General features: G+C 54.2%; 1 protein-coding gene across 5 annotated transcripts in view; it reads right to left on the reverse strand.

Moving 5' to 3' along the window:
* The window catches only part of EPB41L1 (erythrocyte membrane protein band 4.1 like 1), a 95,893-nt gene that overhangs the window by 39,348 nt on the left and 40,661 nt on the right, over positions 1-15,884 (reverse strand). The window lies entirely within an intron of this gene.

The raw sequence follows: 15,884 nt of genomic DNA on the forward strand, positions 1-15,884 counted from the left end.
CAGAGAAGTAGAGCCCACACAACAACCAAGTCTGAAAGCGTATGCTCCCTGCCCACTGAGGCTAGCTTACAGCTGGCAGGCCCAGCATGTCCCCATGTGTCCCGGTGTCACAGGGACCCAGCAAGGTGGTGACCATGGCTGCGCCGAAAGAGGGGGATTAGCAGGTTAGAGCACAAAGACAGCAGGACCTCTCCTGCTCCCAGAGCCCACACACGGGGCTCCACCTGACCCACAGCCAGGATGGAAAACTATCCCTGCCCTGTGCCAGCACCCGCGGAACCCCTCAGCGCTGGGGCACCGAGCTGCCCCCGCCACGACACACAAGCGTGCACGCTGTCCGCACCAGCTGCGGCTAATCCTCTGTACTTGGTGCAACGAAGGAGCAGGGACTCTCCAGTTTCAAACACTGAGCTAACAAAAACCTGCATGCAAGAGCCCTTTGGGGGCAGCCCACACCCCATACAGGGCCACTGCCTTTTGAACAGAATTATATTTAATTCAGAGGCTCTGAGGACCTGAAGGTCCCTGAGACAGGAAGGATGCACAAAAGTGCCACTGAAGAAAAACAGCTATGGAGGGGAGCTGGGCACAGCAACGTGATCAGAGAGTAGGGCTCACCCCCACGACCCCATCACTGCCAGGCAGAAGAGAAGGCTTGGCCATGCCCAGCCTGTTCCCCATCACTGGGGTCTTTGGTATCTTTAGAAGAATTTTTACAAATGGGAGGGATTTTTCTGGGAGAAAAGATCAAGCTGTGAGTCAGGTAAAAGGGCTGCATTATCAAAGGAATTTGCAAACATTGATGACTCTATACATTGCATCCGGGATGGTTGTTTTTTCCCCTCTGGAATTCCCACTAGAGGAAGCGAGCTGGGTTCCCACGGCCTCGCAGCCCAGACCCTGTGTGACAGGCAAAGACAGCAAAAAACCTGCCTCTACCACAACTGCCTCTGCCAGAGCAGTCTCACCATCTCTCTCACGCAAGACGCCAAAACAAAACCACCAGCGAGGAGTAGGGAAGGGAGATACAATTTCAGAGCCTACTGACCCTGGCTTGGGGTGCTCAGTAAAAAACCCATTTCTGAAACCTTTATGTTGTCCTTGTCCTCTATACACATTCTCTCATTTGCATTACAGTGTCATCTACCCCACAAAAGCACTCTGCAGCTTTACTGAATGCAGCCAAGAGCAAATTAAGAGAGCAAAGCTGCTGGTGCAGATGCCTCTAGCCAAGCCTTACCGTATGGAGTTGGAAGCGGAGAAACTGAGGCACGGAGCCCTGGTCTTTGTTCCTGCCAATGCCACCAATAATCCTTAACCAGGGAAGTGGCCAGCACTGCTGACAGCAAAACAAGACGCCGGCCAGTGAGACAGCCCCTCTGCTCGCCTCATGTACAGACGATCGGAGTGCACGGCTCAAGGCTGCCTGAACGATGGACGCAGGGTGCACTCCCCGCAGCAGTCACGAAGCTACACAGCCCACATGACACCCCTGGCTCTTGGCACATCCAGCCCTGCTGATCTGCAAAAGCAGCAGTGGGACTGGCAGGGGAGTCCCCGGGAATAAGCCACCACATACACGAGACATCGAGCACCCTCTGCACTTGTCACCCATTGGTCACACAGGGCTGGTCACACACCCCCAGCTCCCCGCTGCTGGGCTCTTTGGGCCGTGTGCCAGCCCTGAAGCATCAGCAGACAGTAGCTGCAAAGTGCATTTGCACTGAGCAACAGGCAGGAAGGATTCCCAGGCTCTCAATGACCAGCCAGGGACAGGGAGCACTTGGAGGGCTATCGCTGCTGCTGGAAGATGGAAGAGCTGGCTCAGCTGACAGCACGCTGCCCACAGTCACGTCGCCTACCCTTCCCGCATCACAGCCACATGAGCAGCATTGAGCAAGTGCTTATAACAGCAAATGGAGGGCGGGGGGGACCTGCACTTTGGAGCATCAAACCTCACATGGGATACTTCTGATCTTCATTTCTGAAATCACGACCCATGTCCCCTGGCTGTGTGGGCCAGAAGCCTGCTTCTCCCAGGACTCACCTCCTCACAGGTTCATTGCCAGGGAACAAGGGCTGTCAGTCAAACTCTAGGTTTTTACCCCAGCCACCAGTGGCACTTCCCCACGCTGATGCAGAAGGGGGTGAGGTTTGCAGGGCAGCTCAGCATCAAGACAGGGCCAAGCCTCCAAGGAGCTGCCTGCCCTGGGGCTGGACAAGTTGCATGGTGACATTACATCCCCCCACTGGCAGCCTCCCCGCAACTCCCAAGTGTTGTTCAGCAGGTGGGAGAGAGGAAGAGCCTGGTCAGAACTGTGCCTCTGGTCCTAAGTCAGTCAGAAATAGACTGCTTTTTCTTTACAAAGATTTCTCTGTCAGCTTTGAGCCATAACTACTGACTCTACAATCCAACTCAACCTGTGCGCAGGGTCTTCGGCAGTGGAGGTGCAAGGAAATGCCTGGTGTGGTCCAAGGCTGCTTCTGAGCTCGCTTGCCCTGAACCATGCCCATGTGCAATAATGCAGCACCCATCAGCCTGAATTCAGAGACGATCTGGGCTAGAAGAGCAGAGCAGGGGTAGGAGTACGCATGCTACAAGTGGAGTTGTTGCAAAAGCAGGGCCAGGGAGTGGGGAGAAAAGGGGCTCAGCAAGGGCCTGAGCTTTAGGAAGGCATGGGCAGGCTGCAGACAGGGAGAAAGGGCACAGGCAGAGCCAGGCAGGATAGGACCTCCAGGGAGGCCCCAGGAGCATGCCTGTATGTCAGACCTAAGGAGCACCAGCAAGGGCAGAATGTCCCACACCTCATGTCCCACCTCTGCCTTCAGGTGTCCTCAGCACAAAGGTAAGATCTGAAGTCATACCCAGAAAACTGTAAAATTTGGTTCACAAGCCTTTCTTCAAATGGAAGCAAATTCAAGGAAAATGACTCTCAGTGTTCATCTCCTTGGAACCACACAGCAGCTCAAACACTTCATTTTCTGTGAGGTAAAGCTTCGCAAGACCTCAGCAACTGCATCTCCTCCATGACAGCACCTTCCCGCATCATGCACATGCAGAAATGCCCTGCCTGAAGAGGCCATCCATGCTCTCCCATCCCTCCTCTGCCTCTCCAGCTACCCCCATGTACCACGCCTATTTTAGCTCAGAAGGCTGTCCTTATTCTCTTCTGCAAATGTCCCTGCACCTAATGTCAGACACAGATATGTGCAATAACCAGTCTGGCTCCTGAGAGAACAGTCTTTAAAATGGAGACACACGGGGATATGGAGGAGACTGCTGAGGTCACGGCAGAGGGATTTTGTTCAAACAGGAAGACATGGTTTTTCATCTCCCTCCTTCTTTGGATGCTTAGTGCGGCCGCCCTCTGGCATCTCCCCTCCAGGGCAGCAAAGGACAAGCTCTCCCCCAGTGCTGCAGATGCCTGCTCCCAGGACAGGCAGGATGACCTGCTACTATCTTTTGAGGAACATCAGCTCAGTCTCTCTTATAGCAGATCCACATGCTTGGCAAGGGTCATGAGAAGATTTTGAATGTCATCAGTATTTTTTCCACTAAGGAAACAGGATGGAGGGTTGCTATGTTTCAGCTTTAAACTGAAACAGTTACACTTTCCTCATTCAAATCTGTGTATCATTTCGAAGAACTTCAATTTTGATCTCAGTGCGTGCATTTTCTAATTAACATGAAATCTCTAAATGAAAATAGTCACTTTGAACCAAAAACACACTGAATTTTTCACTTGAAGTTTCAAAACTTTCTTCCAAGCCCCTTTCCCTGCAAAACAGAACATCGATTCCCTAGGAGACCTTATAGGTGTGATTGGATGGGTATTTTTTCAAAGATGGGAGACTAGGACTTCATTGCAACTCTTCCAGCTAGCCCTACTTTAGCAGATTAATCTCTGATTCAAATCCTCCGGTAATGGGAAAAGAATTTGTTCCAGACTTGCATGCTGGGATACCAGGCCAAGCAGGCATTCAATGGCACTCCCAGCCAGGGCCTCTCCCACACAGCAGGAAGCTTGCAAGGTGCAAAAGCTGCAGCAGCAACTGCCCCAAATCTGGTGGCGCCTCCCTGCATGCACATCTCCAGAGACATGCAGCGCTTCCCCCTATCCCTGCACAGAGCAGTGTCCCCCTGCACCAGGCAGGCCTCACCAGCTCCCACAGACAAAGGCAGCCTGAAGCAGCACAACTGGAAAAGGAGACCACGGGCAAGGAGCCGTGGAGGCAGACTACAGAATCTCGTTGCTAGCCGTCTCCTCCCTCCCCCTGCCCAGGGGCATGTGCAAGGGGGGAGTCCCAGCAGGAAAGGTTGGAGGAAAGATAGAAATACTTGCAGGAAGGGGAATCTCTGGCAGGTCCCTCTGCTCCCAGCCCCTTTCCCACATACTCTTAGGCCTCATCCCCTCGTCTGGATCCAAGCCTGGAGGCTGGCTCCCTCATCACAGGAAGCTACTGGCGCCTGCAGGATGGGATGACGTTCACCTCTGGCACAAGGGAAGAAACTCCCCCTTCCCCAATCCGCCCGTCACAAACAGGAGTCGGCCTCCCAGCACAGACAGGAGCCCCCCTTTCTGTACTACTCCCTGCGGACCCCACCACCATGCCCAGCCTCCAACGTGGCCTTCGAAATCCCAGCCCTCTCTCCCTCCCCCTTTCTCCTTCCTGCTGCCTCTCCTGTCGTCATTCATAAACCATGAGTGTCTGGCTTTTATCAGCTCCCTCCAGGCCCAGCTCAGCCCCTCTACTCCTCAGCAGCTCTGCAACACAGGTGGCAGAGCCTGTCTTGCAAGGGATGCAAACCCCAGTTTGGGAGCTCTGGCCCAACACAATGAGCTGAGTTCAGGCTGGGGGAAAGGAAGGATGGCTTAGAGGAAAAAGGAGATGTGCTTCTCTTGCAGTCCTCTTTCTTGCCTGCATTACGGTGCCCCTGGCTGCCAGCACAGCCCCTCTGCGCTGGGCTCTGCATACACAGCTGCAGTCAGAGATGTCCCTTGCAATGAAGGGGCAAGAGAGGCAAATGGGGAGACCAGAGGCACAGGGCAGCTGTGGCTGGGTCCAGACCTGTGGTGAACCTGGGATTCCCCATCCCCTTGCCCACCACCTCCACTGCAGTACCAACCACCATCTCCCATGCCTGGGGAACACAGAGAGGTTGGCATTCCTGCACTGAGCACCAGCGGGTACTGATGGACATCCAGCCTCAAAAATGGGACCTAAAATGAGACGTTCTCCTGCACAGAGACCAACAGAGGAGAAGCAGAGGCACGGTCACACACCACACTGCAGGATCACCTCTGCTCTCTGCACATCAAGCCTCACAGCAGCAGCACTGCTTGCTCAGAGCCATACTGAAGCCAGGGAGAGGGTTTGGGGCTACATGACAGCAGAAAGGGGCACAGGCCTGAGCCAAAGCCACTCTGCTATGATCCAAGCCCCAAGTCAGTGTGTTAGGTGTCCAGCTTCAGGACAAGCTCCAGGGACTGCACGGTTTCTGCTTTAAAACAGGCAGGAGCCACCTAAGCAAATGAGAGCCCAACACAGGAGTGCTGGGGTTGCTGAACCCACAGGCTATGCTGCCAGCATGAGGGCAGAGCCCCGGCAAAGGGGCCTGGCAAGCTCCCTGAGACCATCTCACTGCTTGGATCACAGCCCAGCTTCTCCTGCTGACTGCCTTTGCCAGCCCTGTCTCTGCCTCACTTTCACCTGGCCCCCAAGTGACTCTACATTCCCGCCTCTACACTCTGCCTCCTGCCTTGTTGGACTTTGGTGCTTATAGGCTCCTCGGGCATCACCAGCACCTGTGTCCCAGCGCCGAGGCATGGGAGACAAGACTCAGTGCAGGCACAGCAGAAACATGAGCACAGATGGGCCCTGTCCCAGCAGGGTCACAGCAGTGGCCTGTCGAGCCCTCCGCTCCCCGTGACATCTGCTCCTGCCGTGTCAGTTCAAAGCATCCAGGAAGATGGCAGAACCTTTCTGCGCTCCCACGTAGGAAGTCACATCTGGCTGCAAACCCTGAAGAAGCTGCGGTCTCCTTGCACAGGCTGCAGCTCATCTGCTAGGAAGACAGCAAGACTGTGGCAGGTTGGGAGAAAGAGATTTTCACTGGAAGTGTCACAGCTAGTATGTCTGTCCCTGCAATTCAGAACTCTCTAACAATTTCCTAAGCTCTTCTGAGGCAACTCCAGCAGCAGCATCTGGAGATTCACGGAGATTCACTGTTTTCTCTGCATGTGGGGCTGTGCTGGGTTTCACCAGCCTGAACCAGAGCAGCCTCCAGGCTGCTGCTCTGCAGAACAGCTGGGCCCCAGGGCAGCCCCTGCGGTGCCTGGGATCACCCCAGCCCTGCCTGGGATCACCCCCGCTGCACCCCGGCAGAGTACAGCCTGCGTACAGTGTGCCTGGGAGAGCTGGAACTGAACAGGCACAAGGGCAAAAAGGCAGGAATGGTAGGGAAGCCTCCCCGTCCCTCACGATGAAGGTTTCCTCCTTCAGACCCTCCTCTCTACCACACCTCAGCTGGTGGAGCAGCGCTGGAAAGGGAAGGCACCAGTCTCAGCTGTAGCAGGCTAGTGGAGCTGCAAAGGCTGTAAACCCAGCATTAGGGAGGAGGGGAAGGCGAGACACTTGCTTAGCCTTCAAGGGGGGCAGGGATGGAGCCAGCAGCCTGCAGCCCAGGTGTCACGGTGCTCACCCCCAGCTGAGCCCCGCAGATGCACGCTGGCCCTGCTGCTGACAGCACAAGTGGTGGCAAGCACAGCAAGGGCCCCGCATTGGCACGGCCACAACGGCTGCATTCAGCACCCATCGTGGTGTTCATGCCACATCCAACAGGCAGCAGCACCACAGAGAGCTCAAGGGCTCGCTTTCCATCCTCCTCCTCCTGCCCACAGCTGAGCTGAGCAGAGGCGGCCACAAGCGCAGAGATGGGACCACTCGCAGCAGCTCCTGCTTACTGGGAAGGCATTTCATTTGCACTCTAATCCATCTGAGAGGAGCACCCCTCTGCACAAGCTCAGCCCCTGGCCATCTGAGGCTCACCCATGGGAGAAGGCCTCCGAGACAGTGTTAATGCCATTGCACAGACCGCTCCCTCCGTCGAGCTGGGCTGCAGACAGAGCTCAGGGATGCCACAGGACCCAGGGTCCACCCTGGGCACGGGGCTTCAACCCACAGCAAGGGTTGCTCAATGTGCTGGGGGCACCTTCAAAATTCACAGCTACAGATCTGAGGATTGCCTGAATCGAGGCAGCATGTGCAGCCTGCCTTCAGCCCCTTCCTGCTGCCACAGTATGACATGGATTCCCACTACACCATCACCAGTCTGCCTTCCCCATCCTTCTTGCCTCACTCCACACAGATGAACAGCACTTATGCTTCAGGCTTATTGGTAACAAGTGATGCCAGCCCCCTTTTTCCCTCCCAAGAAGCTTGACTGGTTCATTTCCCCATGGACTTTTCTGCAGCATCCAGGAGCTTCAAAACAGGTGTTTATTACCAGAGGTCTCTGTGACTTAAGCAGGAATTATCCCCATTTCAAAGATGGAAAACCCACTTTAAGATAGTAAGAACCTGGTTGTGTAGAGCAGTTAGCATTACACAGCACTTTTCAGATGCAAGGCTCAGCTCCTGCCATCTTATCTTACGGGAGAGCTCAGGACCTCTGCACAGTAGATGCCCAATATGGGGAGCAACGGGAGCAAGAAAGGACACAGGTGCCAGCAAGCTGCAAAGGGAACAGCTTAAGTGATACTTTTGCCATCACAAACTGCTAGAAGAGGTTGAGGCCACAGCTTCAACTAAATCAATTGAGGCCAGTGGAAACGCTGTCCCAAATCATTTTGTTTGCTTCTAAATATTATCTACAGCAAGAGCAAGGAGAAGAGCCAATTCTCCGGGGCTGACAGTCCTACCATGTGACTGTCCCATTTCTCTCCCTGGTTCCCAGCCTCACTCATTATTCTCCTCTTGAGTGAAGCTGGTGGCCAAAGCGGCCCCTCCAGTAGCTAGGCCTGACCCACCCCAGAGCTAACGTAGCCTGGAGACTACATGCGGCAGGAGTATGGCCAGAAAGAGCAAGTACTGTCTGACCATCTGAAGGCTGGCTATTGATTTCCATTTCAAAAGGAGATGAAAGCCAATTTGCACAGACAAGGTTAACTCCAGTATTTCCTCTTGGTTCTTTTGAGAAGCAAAACCTTGACCCCCCAGCCACCCCCCCCGCAGCATGCTCCTGCCCCACCACCAATCGTGAGTAGGGCTGGATCTCTCAGGTCCATTGCTCCGAGGCCAGAGTGTCACTGATGACAGGAAGCAGGTTGCCACCATCTCTGCAGGCCAGCACTCGGCAGTGACGCAGGAGGGATGACTCATAGGCTTTGCCAGCAGGTTCCATTGTCAAGCACCTCTGGAACCACAGATCCTCCTTCAAGACAGAAACATGCCATTCTGGGTCCTAAACCTTCTGCCTCTGACCTCTTCCAGTTCTCTCAAACCAACACCTCTCTCCAGCTCCTCAGTCAGTCTTCCTCTCCGTGGTCCAGCTGCTGTTTACTTGCAAGGTCCCTCCCAGAACCATCTTAGCTGGTTCCAGTCTCTGCTCTCCCATACTCTGCTCCAGGATCTCTCTGGCTATCAGCAGTCCCCACCTCGCCTAGCCTGATCTCCTCTGCTTTCAAGCTCTTGTGCTGAGGCAAGCAGCAGCCTGGGCATCAGCTGGCAAAACCTGGAGGATGTGGGGATCGTGTTCCTGATCTCCTCTCTGCTCAAGGCCACAACAGCTTGCAGCAGTCACAGAGGTGCTCGCTGAAGGACTCCTCAGCATGTGCGGGCCCAGGACACAGCATGCAAGAACAAATGGAGTCTGGCCTCCAGCAAGTCCACCCGAACGTGATTTCAGATTTCTCAAAGCTTACACAACTTGACCAATTACAGTTCCTGACCAATTCAAGATCCCAGATGAACGTCCCCACTTCACAACACAGAGAACTGTCCTCACCACTATCCCACAGAGGACTCCACCCCCTTAAAGGAGACAAAACAGCTATTTCCCCAAACCTCATTCTCAGAAACAGCTGGCTCACTTCCACTGAAACTTGACAAAAAATCAGCCAGGCATATTTCAGGTCAAATGGCCAGAGGTGATCAGAGCTCTAAGCCACTGAAAACAGACATGTCAGAACAGCAACTATAAAGAAAGCCTTTAAAAGACTATAGGCAGACCAACTTGCAAGACCTACAATTTCTCCCTGTATCTTCCTCACTGCTTTTATTTTCCACGGCGTTTTCCTCTTCACCCCCTTCAAGCTCCTGTCGGGATTCACAGGTTTCCCAGACACTCTGCCCCCACACTTCCCCCAGCAGATTCACAGCTCTGCATCAATGTAGCCGTTTCCCTCCCAAAGCCTTTCCTTCCCTGCCTCCTCACAACAGCATTTTACCTGAGCCTGCTTGCTCTTTCTACCTTCACTCAGTCCTCTCTGAGTTTGTTTTTAAGGGTGATTCTTCACTTTGCTGAGCTTCCCCCCTTTGCTCTTAGGCTGTCCTTTCTTCTCCTCACTCTCCTCTGAGGATGCCTGCCCATTCCCTAGTTGGGGCAGGAGGTTTTCCCCCTATTTCTGAAGCACCACACACACACACACACACACACACACTCTGTCCCTGCAAAGCTGGGAAAGTCTACTAAAAATCTGAACATTCATCTTATCTAACTTGCCAGCCCAAAGCATGGGAAAAGGTAGATTATTCAAGCCCTGCAGGCCTCCACAAGCTCTAGTGCGACAGTGGTGCTTAGCGCTGTGCAAAAACCAAATGGTGCCCTTTTTCCCTTGCCATCATGTGTGGCAGTTGCCGAGAGCCCCAGTTGCTCCTGCTGGCAAAGCCTACCAGCCACACCGCGGGACAGACCACTGTGGCTGTGATCAGGACACGTCCCGAGCACGACACAGCTACAACACCGAGCAGACTTGGCGGAGTGCCCCTCAGGTGAACATGTGGATGGACAGCGGCTGCAGGAGACCATGCACAGAGGGTCAAGTTGCTTTCCGGATCTCTCAGAAACAAGCTGCAGCTTCCCAGAGCCACGGGCCAGCCCTCCAAGCAGCACCAACCAGTTTGCAAGGCCACCAGCACTCAGCACTGCTATGCGGATCTGCAGACAGGCTACAGCCTTGGGGCAGGGGCTGAGCTGGGAGAGGACGGGCAGGGCGAGGAGCGGAGGCAACATGCAGCATTGCCTTGCAGCCACCCTAGAAACACCGCTGAGGAGCACTGAGCAAAAACATGTCTAACCACCCCAGCCAGGAGTCCAGGACATCCTCCAGAGACATATAAAAGGACAATGAGGAAAGAGGTCCCCAAGCCCCTGGCACCGGCACTGAACTGTCTCACAACTCCCATCCCCTGGCACTGGGGGGAGTGGGAGACTTGCAAATGCCACAACAAATCCCATTTGATGCAAGTCCAGCTTTCTGCACCACACTAGGCTGCTGAGAGAGTTGTGTCTGCAGGGAGCAAGTCCTCTCTCAGCCCCACAGCTCTGCTGCGGGCCTTAGAGCAAAGCCAAAAAAAAAAAAAATCATACAAACTGCCCCTGCTGGTGGGGGGCAGGCAGAAATGTAGGTTGTCCCCAGCTCCAGGAGACTGAATATAGCTCCTCCTTGTGCAGGGCTGGCAGGAAGCAGAGACCTACACTACCCCAAACTGGTGCCCAGCAGGAAAATTGCCCACCATCTCCCCCGCAACCCAAGCTCCAAGACCTGCATCGCATCCAGGCTAGTACTCCACTGTGCTGGGCCAGACACTGCAGCTGTCTGTAGGGAGGCAGACAGGACCAGCCGACCCCCGCAGCCCCTCCAGGCAGCCTGCTCTGCCAGAAAGCATCCCATCTATTTGCCTTCTCCACGGCCGGGCAGTTCCTACCTTGGTGAGAGCTCCTGCACCCCTGTCTACAGCATGGCTCCCCTCCGCCAGGCTGCTGCTGTGTGTACAAGGCACTGCTTTCTGCAGAGCAGCCTCTTCTTTAACTTGAACACCCCCGCACATTGATTGATGCGTACTGCAGCCGCAGCGGAGCCAGGAACTGGGCTCCCTTCCCACTCCGCTGGGCTGGGCTCCCTGCACGGCCCCCTCCAGCCAGCACCCCCTCTCGTGCCGCGGGAGCTTTCGCAAGCCTGCTCCCGCCTAGCAGGAGCATTGCACCCATACTGCATCCCCTCTGCGTGGAAGAGATCCCCTCACGTGGAAGATCATTGCAGCCCACTTTGCCTCCCTCCCAGTGCTCAGTCTCTTTCGCCTGCAAATGTCTGACTCATCCCAGGTCAGGTAGCAGAGAAGAGGCGCAGCCTGCGATCTTTCCGGGATCCTTCTTTGCTGCGTACACCAGCAGGGAAGAAGCTTTGCTCCCCAGACTCTGCATTGGCTTTTCAGCAAGGAGCTGAACCCATTATCCAATTTCATCCCAAGTTAATCTGGCACCTCTCTGCATAACCTAGATGCCTTAAACAGGTCCTAGGGCAAAAAACACTGTGCTGACTCTGAAACACGCTGTCCAAATATCCCACTTGTACTAGTTCAACACTCAGTCAGTGTTGCGATGTGTCAACAGAGAGAGCTGAATACAAACTCTTTTATTACCACTATCCACGCTGAAGTGTGGTCCTCTCTGAGTGGAGCACGACACCCAGCATACCTCTGCTTACAGGGTACACAGCTCCTTATGCCCCCTTGGCATGCGGGAGGAACAACAACTTGGAGTAAACACCAGGGTGGTTACTTCACCGCAGAGGTTCCTTCACAAGTCACCAAGTAGTTATAGAGTAAGTGAAACCCCTATGACACAGCAGCACGAAGTGTCCAAGAGAGCATCCGTAACACACAGCACTAACTGCCAAGGGCAGAACACAGCAGGCTATAACACTGGCAGAGCAGAGGGATGGATCCTGCCTGCAGTGAGCAGTGGGAAAATCCAGAGTTTGGGCAGTGCTACTGCAGGACAGGAGAGGTGCTAGCCCAGCATCTCCCCGCTGAGCAGCTGCCAGGTGGTCGGGCAACGCGGAGCAGCCGCTGAGGATGCACTGGCCCCACAGCTCAGCCTACAGCACTCACCCCTCCAGGGGCAACAGGCTGCTCCGAGATCACCAGGCAGGTCCCACTCCAAAGGCAGTCACCTCTCAGCCACAGCTCCTCCAAGCGTCGCCTTTTTGCTCCTATGCCCTTCCAGCCCTAGGGCTGCCCACGGTTTGGCAGGACAGATGTGGTGGACGGGCAGTCTGAGAGCAGGGAGGGAATATTTTCCCTGCACCCAAAGGCACCAGCCACATAGCCTGCATGGAAGAGCAGTGCTTCAGTAGCCCCCGCCAGTTAAGATAAGTGCTGATGAAAGCTTCAGACCACTTCAAGCCATCAGAAATCCCATAAAAAACACAAGCCAAACAGAAAGCAGTCTGTAGACGTGCTGCCAGCAGACTCCCTGCTCTCAGGGTGCTGACACCAGTTAACATGGCCCACCCAGCCCTGAACTGTCTGCCTGCTCACCAGTTTGAGCTCCCAAACAGTCCTCACTGCTCATGTCCAGTGCTCACAGCTCACCAGGCATCAGGACCACGTGCTCCCCTCCCTGCAAACTTCAGCCCTAGGGAAGCAAATAGGGCAGGGGACAGGCCTGAGAGCCCCTGAGTCAGGCAGAGGCTGACAGCATATCAGAGAGAAGTAAGATAGTAAAGATTTCCACCACCACCACGGGCAGTTGTTTGTAGCCTTTTAAAGGGAAAAGGAAAGCACTGAATGCTTTGGGGGGCTGAAAAGGCATGGACAACACTGCCAGTCTACAGTGAACCCCCTACCCTGAGCCAGCACAGTCCTATACGGATATCAAGACAAATATAACTCCATGGTGCACAGATGTGGATCTCTGTGTTACAGAGAACATGCAATACATATGCCTTTCACCTGTCCTCCCAAAAAGGCCAACTAGAAAGGAGCTAACTTCCACTGCGAATCCTCCCTATGACAGAGTTTGCCTCCGTGTTTCCTATCAGGAGAGCAATGTGGCTCCGCAGCCAGCAGCAATTACCCAACGTTTTCCGCTGAGATTTTCATAACCTCTGGCTCACAGGCTGGGCCCTGCTCACCTGTAGAGCAAGCACAGGGTGAACACCCCTCGGAGCCCTGCTTAGTCATCAGGATTTCCGGCGCAGCTGGGAGCGCAGCAGCTCAGCGGCACAGCAAGTGCCATTTCACATCCCGTCAGCAAATGCCCGGCTCCCATTATCCCTGGCTGGCGAGCATTCTGCTGAATCGAGGTACCATTCAGCCCAGGCTGGCGTGCGCGGTGCTGACAGGCGACGATTTCAGCCTCGCGCAGGGACTCCTGCACGCTGCCATCAGCATGGGACAGCAAGGACAATAGTGACTTTCCACCCAGAGCAGGTCACGCAGCCCAGGGGATCCAGCCGTGAGCACAGAGGGATCCTGACTGACTGAAATGCAGAAACCTGGGAAGGGGCAGGACCACCCCTGCCACGCACAGTTAGGACATCTCCAAATGAAGCCACAGAAAGGGCTCTAGAAGTGTATACCCCAGATGGAGTACCACAGGCCAGGGCTAAGGTTCCTGCAAAAAAGCTCCGGGATTTTAATGACCTAAAAGTGGAAAGAGAATGGTTACAGCTATAAACTGGAGAAGGGCTCAGCAGGAAACACAGTCTACCAAGTCTTCTCCCAAAAACCAGCAAGACACAGAGGAACAGAGCACAGTCCAAATCCCAGTCCTATGAATGGTGAGCTCCCTTCTTCCAAAATCCATGCTCACCCTTTTGGGCCCTAACTTAACACCCTGATCTCAGCAGAAGAGTTCCCACAAGTTTAACTGGGATGCGGATCAAGCTCACAGCTCTCCCAAGCTCCAGCTACAAAGACAGGGAAGCCAGATGGGCACAAACATCCACAGCTCCTGTGGGACAGGCACTGCTGTGTACACATGGGGATCGTAGGCCAGGCAGCACCAGGGATGAGCAGCCAAAAAAATGAACAGCATTTTCAGCCTTGAACACCATCTCATCCTCACCCCTTCAGGCTGAAACCACAGACCATTAGCACTCAGCAACATTGCTCCTGCAGCAAGAGGCTTGTGAGGGGGACCAGAGCTGCTCCTTCCCTCCAGGGCAGCATTGTCCCAAGTGTCCCTCTCATCCCTCCGACTGCATGTAGGACATGCCAGACAAGCCTCCTTCCTTTGCCCTTCAGGAATGCAGGCACATATCACATCCTCGCTCCACAGAGTTGCTGCCTGCAGCCACCATCTTCAACACCTCCTGGAGAAGGCTCCTGAGAGGCAGCCTGGTTTTTCCCCAGTTGTGTCAGTGGGCCAATAGAAGTGATTCCCTTTCCCTGCAAATCTTGCAGGATGGAGCTGTCCCTACCAACTGGACAGCTCTATTCACAAGGGAGCTCTCCCACAGCAGTCAAATCTGATGTTACCCATCTCCAAGCACTCACAACTGCAAAACTACCCAAGTTGTTAACATGAGCATCTGGTGGCAGCTCTCAAGGGCCAGATGCCATGCAATACCCTGCCTGCCTTCCAGTCCTCCCAGGACAGAGTGCCTACCCACTATCTCTGAGGCCTTTGCAAGGAGCCCTGGGGAAACCCACCACCTCGCAGCTCCCAAACAACGTGGAAATACGTGCAGGAAGACGATGCACAAAGGAGATGAGTTCCTTGATGTTCACAGCCAAAGTCCTCTTACAGCCTCAGGGCTCCAGTACCTGGCCATAGCTACAGAACCTCCCCATAACAGACGTGGGATCAGGGAAAAAAACAGATGCAAAAAAGGAGCTGAAGGGAAATATAGACAAGGAAGAGAAGATGTAGAAAGCAGAGGAAAGAGAATCAGACAAGGGCTGAGAGAAGAGACAAAACAAAGCCATGAAAAGGAGGAGAAAAGGGAGAGCTGGAAGCAGACAAAGGCCCTGAATCTATAACCCCGGCTCAAATTGGATGTGACACGTGATGGGAAAGACCTAATTTATCATGTTGTGCACAAATCCCATGCCATGGCTCAGCCAACCTCATCTGCACGTCAGGACTGCTATGCAGAGAATAAGGGAGGTGGCAGTTGCTACTTTCACCCAACACTGTGCCCGCTGCCCCATGCCCTTCCACCCTCAGAAGGATCAAATAGGCCTGGGTCAGGCAAGCAAGTCAGTCAACAGCCATTGGACACACCATCTGATCATCCCTTAATCACATGAAACATCCCTCTGCTGGCTCTCTGGGGCAGCCTGGAAAAAATATTAACAGAAAGGATCTCACTTCAGTGCCTGGCAAGCAGCACTGAACCCAACCCAAGGCAGGAGGGGGCACGGGATTCTCAGGGTGTCAGCCTGGAAGGGATCAGCTGGGCCCACAATCCAGTGGCCCAGAACACTAACAGCGATGGAGGCACAAGCCAGGAGCAGCACCAAAGAGCTGCTGCCTCTCTCCACCTTAAACACAAGGGCCAGATTACTGTATCCAACTGGACATTCAAGACTAGCAGTAAGACTCCAAAACCTGGACCTTACAGAGGGACAGAACTCCTTAAATGTCCTACTATGGTGAGGAGTGGACTAGGGGAAAGGACCGGCCCTGGCCCTATGCTATGCAGAAGGCAAAGCCCTTGCTAGCCTGCCTTCATGGGACTCCTTTTGCCTGGCTCCAAACACTGTAATTAATTAGACCCGAGAGGATGTACGAGGCATATGAGAGACTTCAAGAGCATTGGGGTTTGAACTGGGCCCCACTGATCCCCTTGGCATCACTGCCTATGTTGCTGACAAATCAAGGAGTTTCAGGCACAACTACAAAGTGGTGGGCTTCCAAACTGCCAGTTTCA

Source organism: Dromaius novaehollandiae, chromosome 16 (genome assembly GCF_036370855.1).
Source record: "Dromaius novaehollandiae isolate bDroNov1 chromosome 16, bDroNov1.hap1, whole genome shotgun sequence".
NCBI lineage: Eukaryota > Metazoa > Chordata > Aves > Casuariiformes > Dromaiidae > Dromaius > Dromaius novaehollandiae.